The sequence below is a fragment of the Taudactylus pleione genome, unplaced genomic scaffold (assembly GCF_031769625.1).
Source record: "Taudactylus pleione unplaced genomic scaffold, aTauple2 ptg000571l, whole genome shotgun sequence".
Taxonomy (NCBI): domain Eukaryota; kingdom Metazoa; phylum Chordata; class Amphibia; order Anura; family Myobatrachidae; genus Taudactylus; species Taudactylus pleione.
The window spans coordinates 9,247,386-9,259,166 of NW_028284973.1; positions in this window are offsets into that span (position 1 = coordinate 9,247,386).

Below are 11,781 nucleotides of genomic sequence, written 5' to 3' on the forward strand. Positions count from 1 at the left end.
AGCCGCCCCATTTGTAGCGAGCCTCAGAGCGAGTGAAATTCTCATACGCTACGGGGCGAGCGCACGCGCAATGCGCCTGCCGCACGTGCGCAATGCACAACCATCGACCCGCTTGCAAGCGCTTAGCGCTTGCGAGCGGGTCTGAATGAGGGTCACGGTGTGATATAGCTGCAGATTTGACGGATTGGTACGATATCGCTGCTATATCGTACTGAGGGCCTGATTCAGACCTGCTCGTGAGCGCATAGCGCTCACAAGCGGGTCCTTGGCCGGGCAGTGAGCACTCGCGGCATGCACGCTGCACGTGCGCGAGCCCCGTAGTGAGTGAATTTTTACTCGCTGCTGGACTCACTACAAGACGGGGCAGCGGTCGATTGTGAATGACAGCTCGCCCCTTTTTGTAGGCGTGCAGGGGGTTGGCTGGACAAATGGAGGCGTTCCTATTAGAGCAGGAAGTTCACTGGAGCTTGCGGTGGACGAGACCCTACTACAAGGGTCTCGTTGCAAGCCTGATGGTCGCGATAATCGAGACCATCGCCAGGCCGCCCGCTAAAGCTGTGGGTGGTCACCCACAGCTTAGCAAGTGGCCTGGAGGCCGGCGAAAAACAAAAACGTCCTGCCCTGATTCAGAGCGAGCGCTCGCAAATAGCGAGCGCCTCTGAATCCTATAGATTGTAAGCTTGCAAGCAGGGCCCTCTTACCTCTATGTCTGTCTGTTATTACCCTGTTTTGTTCTATAAATGTTTCCAATTGTAAAACGCAACGGAATATGCTGCGCTATTTAAGCAACTGTTAATAAATAAATAATCAGGGCCTGTGTGTGGGCATGATATCGTACATCGCACCTCCAGATCTTACTCCATGTTCACTTGATCTGGGGATGCGATGTATGATCCCATGCAGCACTATACGATTGTGGGAGGGAGGTGCCAGCATATCGGGCGGTCGAGCAGCGGATCGCTCCATGTGTGGGACCACCCGATATGCCGACCATCGGATCGGCCATCGCGTCCCAAGGTACATATCGCACCATGTATGGGTTGCTTTAGGGTTAGAAATACCCACGGGAGCGCCAGAGGGTACAGCTCAGACCCGGCAGTCACTGTCACATGATACAGAAACTGCGCTGCACTCACTGCTTCCGCCAGGAGCAAGCTAGGCCACCAGGGATGATATATTGACATTAAGACTGTTGACATCAGGAGCCTCCCGCAGGTTCCTGGAGAGTAGGTGAGTATGAACTGCACCTGCCCCAGGGCTGGTGCAAGTTTCAATGGGGTGAGGCTGCTGCATGCGCTTTTGTGTACGATTTAGGCCACATGTGTTCAAGACCATACATATCACAAATAAGTTACGTTATTAGCATAGACTTTTCCCAACATGAATATAATGTAAGTTGGAGACTAAAGATGAAATGACCATGAGCTTCATTCTAGATCAGATGACATCCATCTTATCTCCAATAAAATAATGAAATTCATTGGTATTAGGTAAACATTTGGTTGTGGTGTTTGCACTCCTAATGGTGTTGACCCCGTTGTTCTTTAAGCAGTGGTGTGGTGTCCTATGCTGCAGCTGGTGTGGACATTACAGATCCCAACAATGTAGAATCACCCTCTCGTGGCCCTAACTCTACACGTCTGATCATGTCCAGGGGCCCAAAGTCTAAAAAGGTAAGATTTAGACACCCTCGTATGATATCAGAAAAAAAAAATCTTCATACCCTTTACCCACCCCTAAATATAATCTATTATTTGTAAGATCAACGTGACATCACTGGGGTATTGTAGATTCAGATCGGGACCCTCTAGATTAACTTTGACAGTAGGAGTGTAGGAGTGTATGTGAAGCTTGAAGCCTTTATTATGCTTCTTCTCATGTGCACCAGATTGGTGTATGGACATCTGGTACAGAATGGATGTGGGTATCAGATTGCCCTGATAGTCTGAAGGTAACTGAAGGCAGTGCTGGTAGCACTAAGGCAATAGCGTCACTAGGGTTGCTGTCACCCAGTGTGTCTCTACGGACGGCTTGCACACTCCGAAGGTGTTTATGATGTTTGGGCTCATTAATGCATATTCACGCCCCCATTCTCATAACATCAGGGACTTGCCCAGCTCTCCAGGAGCTGCTGGGTAGCCCCAGCCTCTCCCGCTACAGTGTTGATGATGCTGTTTAGTGACACAAAAATAGAAGAACAGCTCTGCTATTTTTTGTCACCCCCTCAGATGGTGTCAAAGGTGCAATCGCAACCCCTGCACCCCCTATTGACACTACTGCATGAAGGATAAAGTCTTATAGAGAGTGCTCGCCAATATCACTGCTATGCCCCTGGCACATGGCTGGTATTAATGTCTCTTGATCCTGGGCTATTCACTGGGTTTTCATGTGAGAGCTCCATGAAGGGGATGTTTGGGAGCCCACACTGCATACCCTGTGCACATGCCTATGGCATTCAGGTGCCTATAACAATAATGAAAGAAGTAATACATAGGACTCAATATCATGTAATCATGTTTCATCTTAAAATATGTTTGAAAATTCATATCATGTGTAGTGAAATTAAACCCTAACTCTTTTATGGATTAATTGTTCATACCTGCTAGCATTCCCCAGACGGCAAATTACACCATTAATTATTTCTTACTTTACTCCATTTGTTTCTATCTTTTATTTCTGTTTTAGTTTAAAGAAACTGTATTGCATTTATATTTTTGTATGTCAAATTGTAATAACCATTTTTATTCAAGAAGCATTTTGACTTTTTGGGATATGAAATACTAAATAATAATGCTCTGTCTTTGTGTTCTTAAAGAATTCACTTGTCAAACTTGGTTTTTTTATCTAATGCTATATTTTTGCAGGTAATAGATTGGGTTACAATAACTGGTTAATTTGACTTGTAATTATTCAGGATAAATCAGCCAGTAAGTGCAGACTTTCTAAGTGTCAGTTCTAAATGTTAGTGGTGACAGGACTTTGCATTTAGTAGGGATTTTGAGACATTTTTAGGGGGGGGGGGGATTTTAGACAATTTAGAGTAAGTGATTTTGTTTTGATTATCCAGCATCTGCCAAGCTCTGCCATTACAGTCCAGGTTTTAAGGACATTTATGCTTGAGCAAAGGTGAATTAAATAGGACCCCACAGTGGCATCACTATGGGAGAGCGGGCCGTACCAGGTGTCATCCTTGGAGGGGGTGACATGAAAATGCTGGCTCATCCTCAGTGACAGGACCTTGGTGCTGCAGTGTGACATTCTCCTGCAGCACTTAGCTCCTGTCACAGAGGAGGAGCCGGCAGTGCAGGCACTAGCCTCCGGGGGCAGCCAAGCATCATCGGGGATGCTGGGCACGCCCTCAGAGGGATTTTCCATGGGACGACGACCCTCTTGTTAGACCATGCCCCCTTTTCGGAGTGTGCACCGGGTGTCACCAGACCTGTTGATGCCTCTGGGACCCCAGTCAATTTGATTTAACCAAGCATGGATATTCTTAAAACCTGGACTGTAATGGGGAATTTTGGATTAATCTGAAGTTTGGAGTCTGTATTAATCACCCACATGTCATGCATACCCAGATGGGTCTTGTTGCATCAACAGCCAGCTAGCTGTGCAAGCATTGCTCTCTCAAGTTAAGTCGAGCTCAAAAACAGAAATAATTGCCTCAGATGGTGAAAAAGGTGTTTAAGTATATAGAGTTACCCCTGTATCATAGCATTGAGATTGAACGGTTGACAGTCTTAGGGCCATATTCAATTAGTTTTGCACCCGCTTGCCAGACTTTTCACCTACATCGCATTTTTTGGATGCAAAAAGTTTTCGTGCGCGCCCCTGCTATTCGCTGTATTAATTTCCAAAGGACGCGAAAACGCATCCCGGCGAAACTCAAACAGGCGAAAAGTGCTGTCAGAGATGGGTAAATCAGCCTGACACCCCCCAAAAGATGCACTAACATTGGGGATCAGTATAGATGTCCTCGATTAGCCCCCCTGAAGCTATTTGGGGTACTTAAGTGCTTTCAATTGCCTATACAGTATATAGCGTCTTTGCACAAGTGGTGAAGAATAACATTGAGCATTTTTTTTGTGTGAAAGAAAGTAGTCCTGTCAGATTTGGGGTACTTGATGGGTGAAAGCATGGTTTAAATTCGCTAAAGTGAAGATTTAAGTGACATAAAAAACGCACCTTCAGCAAGCACCTGCAATCAAAAAAACACCTACCCCATACTTGCAGACCCCCCAAACGTCTATTTTGCTAATTTTTATGTGTGTACCCCCACTAAAATTTCAGCACGGAACGCAGTTGCTAATGCTCACATAATCGGAAGATTGTTGTTTACTGCGCATGCGTATGCATTGCAGTGCGTGTGCGCGAACTAGCAATTGCGTTTGGAACTGCGATAGCAGAGGATACCCAGACCCAGAGCAGAGTGATTGACAGGAAGTGCCGTTTGTGGGTGGTCGGGCGAACGCAGGCGTGCCAGTGCTTTTCAACGCCGTTGCAGGGGCATGCATAAATTATCCACTGCAAGACTATAAGCAGCCATAGCACTGATTGCGTGCGTGGCTGTTAGCAACTTCTGAGTAAGGCCAGGGCTTGTGCAAGTGTGTGTATGGGTCCGATGTTACTCGATGTTACCGATGGTTTCGCTATGTTGCCCTAGTATACGGATGTGAGTAAGAGGAAGTGGGCGTCCTTATGTCTGCCTGCGATCGCAATGTGAATGCAAACATTTAAATAGCAGCGCTGATATTAGCAACTGCGGTGCGTGTGTATAAGCAGAATTACAATCCCTAAGTAATGGTAATAGATGGTCACTACATATAATATAGCCATGACGGTAATGATTTTGTAGTGCTGATAAAAGCCACCACCACCACCATCATCATCACCACAGCCAGGGCCGGCTCGAGGCATGTTCGACCAGTGTGGTCGAACAGGGGCACCACCCCATAGAAGGCGCACCCCTCCCAACCATTCCTGATTTCAGCGGGACAGTCCCGTTTTTCGGAAGGCATGCCATACGGGCACCCCCCCAAATAAAGTCACAGGGTGCGTGGCCTATGGTAATTAGTCCACTCCCCCATTTTCGGTCCTGCGTGGGTAATGGGCAACAAAATACCGTCCTGCCCAGGGCGCGGCTCCCCCTGGAACCGGCCTTGACCACAGCATATACTGTCCATCCCTTATTTTAGGGATACATCTCCTAAAATAACTACAGTTGTTTCATAATTATTTTAACACGTCCTTACTATGAACAGCCTATGGGCCTGATTCAGAGCCGGACGCAATTAGGGCTCGCTCGTCCTGAAAATAGGGGTGGCTATTCAAATGAACCATTCGCTGTTTGTGGTCTGTTCACGCCTCTAGGTCTGAACGAGCGAACAAAGCTTGGGGATGTTTTTTGGGAAACTACGCTCCCCTGGCCGCTCGCATCCTACGTCATGTCCGCTATTTATTAGATTAATCGAGTACATCGAACAGGGTATGAGCTGCTCGCTATTCTTGTGGTTGGTTTTTGCTACCACAATTTTGCGAGCAGTTCTGGCTTAAAAAAAAACCCAGTGACGTGGTCAATGACGCTGCTGTATTAATTATGCACACCCATAAAACGTCCGTTTTGACCTTTAAGCACGCCTGCGTTCTGATCTCCACTCCCCGTTTTCAAGCACCTTCCCCTGTTACCACCCACATACGCCTCACCCTGTCACTCAAATTAGCAGGCATTAGCTATTTTGCGAGCACATGAATTTCGGCCGCACTGACTGGTTCGCGCATGCGTATAACGATCCGTACGCATGCGCAGTTGGGCAAACATCGCTCGGAGCGAACGAGCTGCCGCTTACGAGTGGCTCTGAATCAGGCCCTATGTTTACTCCCAGTCTACATACTTCCAGAGAGGAGGCAGGTACCAAATCTTCTAATAGCCCTAAATTAATCTTATTGTGTCCATTAAAGAGCACAGGCATATGGCTGCCATGAACCATTTTCCAATGCTTGCTTTTGATTATATCAGTTATGGGGATCAACAGATTGCTACAGTAGCTACAAGCAGAACATAGGAATTGGGGGCTATAGCATGAACAAGCCTTACTGGTATGTAGTCATTTATCATTTTATTTGCATCATCACCATTCCATTCAATCCATGAACAGAGGGAAGAGAGGTTCCTAAAATTTTGTCTAGGGATGAGGTGTTCCTTAGTTTCTTCAGGTTCTGTCTGAGGATGAGGAATTCCTCAGGTTCTCTCTGAGGATGATGACTTCCTTGGGCTCCTTAGGCTCTGTCCAAGGATGAGACATTCCTCGGGTTCCTCAATATCTGTCAAAGGATGAGGAGTACCTCAGGTTCCCTGTGAAGATGAGGGATTCCTCTGATTCTTTACAGTCTGTCTGAGAATGAGGAGTTCCTTGGGTTCCACGGGTTCTGTCTGTGGATGAGGAGTTTGTTGGATTACTCAGGTACTGTCTGAGGATGAGGAGTTCCCCAGATTCTGTCTGAGGTTAAGGAGTGTAGCATCCTCCAGAATAATTCTATCCTGTTTTTTCTTTCAAAAGAGGGTTTATCCCTCATATCTTGTTAATAGTAGATTGCAGTAACTCAGATGCTTCCTTTGTTACATGATAAATCCTCAAGTGGTAGATAAAGATCAGAGGAAGCTGGATGCTGATTGAGAGCTCACTGCCTACCCATTAGTTGTTGCTGGGTAGTCAGCCTGCCAAAGAACTGTATGCAAATGCCCCGGCTCAGCTTAAGAGTTGGACAGCATGCAGCATTATACTAAATCTCTGTCAGCTTTCATTCTGTGTCATGGCTTAATTGCCATATGAGATACACAAATAAGATGCTGCAGAGGTGATTAAGCCTCAGAACCACAGCTATAGCTTATTGCCCAGCAAAAGTAATATAAATCTGCGGCAAGTGAAAAGAAGGCACTTGTTAATGCCTCTGACCAATAGTAATCACATAAACAAAAAGATAAAAAAATCACTGCACAAAATTGCATTAATATATACATTTTATATATATACAGTATATCTGTGTGTGTATTTGTGTGTGTTTACGATGATACACACAAACAGCTTACAGTATGTACTGATTTCACCCAGGTAGACCTTAGACACTGTATTTCCATTACCTTCATCCCATCTTAACTTAACTTACCCATACCTCCCAACATGACCCTCTCCAGGAGGGACACAATGCTCTGGTCCTGGACTTCCCTGGTAAGAGGTGGGGCTGCAGCGCAGTTCAAAATTCAAATAGGGGAGTCACACCAACTGTCATTTCACACGTTGCCAAACATCACTGGCTGGGACTCACTGACAGTTGGTGTGACTCCCCTATTTGAATTTTGGACTGTGCTGCAGCCCCACCTCTGGAGCCGCCACCAATCATAAATTACCTGGGAAGTCCAGAACCAGAGCATTGTGTCCCTCCTGGAGAGGGTCATGGTGGGAGGTATGCTTATATGTTTAGTTCATTTTACGCCTCTGGGGTAAAGGAGTACAGATAAGTAAAATCCCTGCCTAGTGGGTGCTTATGTCAAGGAAGGAATATAGGGCCTGATTCAGACCCGCTCGCGAGCGGGTCGATGTTTGGCCAATGCGCATGCACACTCCGGAGATGGCTCCGACATGCGCATGCGCGAGACCCGGCTAGCGACTTGATCGACAGCTCGCACCGTTTTGGAGGCGGGCGGGGAGGGTAGCTGGCCAAACGGAGGCATTCCCGACGGAACTCCTGCTGTGTGGGGCGGCCCCACATGACATCACGAGTGATGTCAGTGGTGAGCTTCCGGCTCTATTAAGAGCCAGAAGCTCACTGGGGCTTGCGGGAACGAGACCCTGCCGCAAGGGTCTCGTCGCAAGCCCCGATGGTCGCGATGGTCGAGACCATCGTGACCATCAGCTGACCGCTCGCAATAGCTGTGGGTGGTTACCCACAGCTATGCGAGTGGACCGGAGGCCGCACCAAAAAAAAAAAATGCCCTGATTTAGAGTGAGCGCTCTTTCAGAGCGTCCGGCTCTGAATCAGGCCCATACTCCCCAAATCTCATGTTTCTAGGTCCAGTGGTTTGACTTCAGCATTGATGAGTCAGTGAGTCAGGACATTTGTTTTTATATATACAGTACTGTATAGATATTGTATATATTGTGCTTTTAGGGCTCTATTTACTACAATCCGCATTTTGAATGCAGACTGTAGTGTGATATTACCGATTTAATTAGCAACACAACACAACACTGTCTCCTATCACTGAAGACATGTCTTCTTTTTTTCTTTTGCAAAATAGCACTCATTCATACTTACCAACATTTGGTTTCATCCATCCGGGATTGGCCTGGAAAGGACTTTCAAGTGTGCATTGATGGGGGGGTTAGAGTATTTGCGCCTTGTATGCTGGCCAGTCTAAATCCCGATGGGGGAAGCCCGACACAGGCTTCCGCAGACTTATAATAGGTGTCAAAATCCGGATGCCAGAATCCAGAAGGACGCCATCCAGAAAGAGCTAAATACAGGGCGTCTTAGCTGTTAGAAGTGCTGGGAAGGGGGGGAGTGTTAGGTGTAGCCAGCGTAGTGGGGTTAGGGTTAGCTTATGGGGGGTTTATGGTCAGGCACCACTGGGGGGGTTAGGTTTAGGCACAAAGTGGGGAGACTAAGGTTTAGGCACTAATGGGGGGGCTTAGGGATAGGGTGTGGAATGGGGAGGGTTATAGTTAGGCTAAAATAAGGGAGGGTTAGGGTTAGGGGGAGTAGGGGGGTGGTCAGTATACTTACCTGATGCCGCTGTCCGTATTTCGACTGTCGGTATTACATACCCATTCCATATTAAAATAGAGGAAAGGGCCAAATGATGCAATTATCATAAAATTGCATTGTTAGGCCCACCCCCTATGTCCGGACCTCAGATTGCCGGTAAGATTCATCACATTCCTTCGGGAGAAGTGCCTATTCTTCCAGTGTTCGGGGCTACTCTAAAAATTGAGCCTCCCAGAGGTCCCGGAACAGTGGGCAAGTATGCCCTCATTTCACTGTAATTTTACTATCATTTAGCTCATGAAAGTAAGGGGTCACCTGGGTTTCTTTTATTTAATGCTTCAAGTGAACAACTTTGTGCAACGGAATGGATTTATTGGCGTGCGCCTCCACAGATTCCATATTATTTACACCCTGCTGTCCCAGCCATCTTACAATCCATCCTGTAGTCTTCAGTAGAGTTCATTCAGATTTAGTAACAGTGCATTGCTAATGGGAGGTCCAAGGGGCTACTGCCCGCCCTCCACAACCCACTATACTACACTGGAGCATTTTATATTATGGGGAGTTGTCCAAAACTGAAAAACTTAAAATCTTCTTGAAAAAAAAAAAAATTGACAGCTCTCCTTGAAATATAATTGAACTCTGCAGTTTACTAAATTAGAAAAAAAGCCTCTCATAATTAGTTTTACTTCATTATTTTCTTTTGTCGCAAGTTATTGCTACTCTCATAAACTTAAGTATAATTAGGATTTTAAGAACCCTAGAGAGTGTAAAAGTATAATTCCTAAATAAAGTGTTTGTACACTAACACCGTATTAAGGCCCTAATTCAGACCCACTCGCGAGCGGCTGTCCGCTCGCAAGTGGGTCGATGTTCTGAACTGAGCATGCGCACGACGGAGGAGGCCAATGTAGTGTGTTTTATTCCTGAGGAGGCCAATGTAGTGTGTTTTATTCCTGAGGAGGCCAATGTAGTGTGTTTTATTCCTGAGGAGACCAATGTAGTGTGTTTTATTCCTGTGGAGGCCAATGTAGTGTGTTTTATTCCTGAGGAGGCCAATGCAGTGTGTTTTATTCCTGAGGAGGCCAATGTAGTGTGTTTTATTCCTGAGGAGGCCAATGTAGTGTGTTTTATTCCTATCGCAGTGTGATAGTACCACGTTTGCAGCACTACACCAAGACGCCTACCAGCTTATAAAGCCGCCCACTTCCCATTACATAAATACACAAGTCAGCGAAAACATCGGTATCGTCGAGTGACATCGGACCCATACGCATAGTTGTGGTTGAGCTTGACCTTGACTCACAAACTGCGAAGCTTCCTGGCGCCATGTAGACCTCTGGCTGCATATGCCGTTGCTGGGGCTTAATTACGCAAGCCCCTGTAACTGCGTTCAAACGCGCAGGCACGTCTGCGTTCCTTCGATCACAGCAGCCGGTTCGCGCATGCACATTGCGGTGTGTATGCATGCACTGAATGCAAACTTCGACCTGGTGTGTGTAAACGCAGACTTGTGAACAAAGCTGAATGAGGCCCATAGATCCCTAAGACCTTATCTGTGGGAACTTTGTAAGTTCTTATTGTGTTTATATAGGGTTCACACAGAGTGTTCCAGTTCTTTCCCACATAAAACATACTGGTGGATTGAACTCTTGTATATCTGTAGGATCATGTGTATAATATTTATTCATTTTTTTCCTTGCTAATTCATGTCAAATTAAAATAAAATAACTTTTTCAATAGATTATCATACAGTACATATGTTACCTGGAATAGCCAATTCGTCATGAAAAAGACTATTCAAAATGTACTTTGGTAGAATGTATAAAATGTAATATAAATACCACAAATAGTGACAGGTGTAATGGGGCTTTGAAAAAAGAAAATAAAGATAAATACTCCCCGATTTCTCCAACACTTTGTTTAATTTTTTCTCATTTTATTGACTCCAGGGGGTAAATTTACTAAGATGGGAGTTCTATTTAAGAAGTGATTTTGCTCTTAGCAACCAATCAGATTCTACTTCTCATTTATGTAGCACCTTCTAGAAGAAACTACCTGGAATCTGATTGGTTGCTATGGGCAAAATCACTTCTTAATAGAACTCCCATCTTAGTAAATTTATCTCCAGGTGGGGAATACTGGCTGTTACTTTTGGAATTCTTAACCACTAAGGAAAGAGACTTTGTCGTACTTTGGACTATAATTTGGGATCCCTAACATCTGATGGTCCAGTAAGATTTAACTTCTATCCGTTGGGGACACACTTTGTTTTTTAAGTTTTCTTTTTTTTGGGAACTTTATGCTGTTGAATAAAAGAATCTTTACTTTTTTTTGCATTGGAGTCAATAAAGTGAGAATAAACAATAAATTAAACAAAGTGTCTGAGAAATCCTTCAAGAATTTGAGATACGCCCAATATCCTAAGGGAGGAAATCGTGAGTGTGATATATAGGGGGAAAACCCAAATTATTATCTATTACATATCTAAAAGGGAATTGAGAGAAAGATACCCTTAAGAGATCTATACGCAAGTTTGTGGCTGTGAGTTTAATGAGTGGGGGGCATACCCAATAATGCTGACAACTTAGATTGTGACTAATTATTACCTTCGTGATTTGATATTGACTTATATAAAACAGTACTACACTATTTATATCAAGAAAAAAAAGAAAAGGAATCAGTTTCAATAAGGGTGCACTCAAACCCCTTCTGATAAATAAAATATATACATTTTTATTGGATATGCTTTAAAAAATAGTTTTTAATACACTGGCTGGTAGGTATATAATGAAGGAGGTTATATATTGCCTCTTCAAGTTGTCAGTTAATAGACTATATAAAGTACTGACTATCGCTCAAAAATATTCAATTATACCCTATTTTTATCAGTATGCCCTGAAATAGGACCTTCTAAAGCGAAATATAAATACAAATATTTTTATTTTCTTTTTACAAACAAGTACAGAGTGATAGACAAGAAAGTTATATTAATGTGAAAATTATTACAAATATATA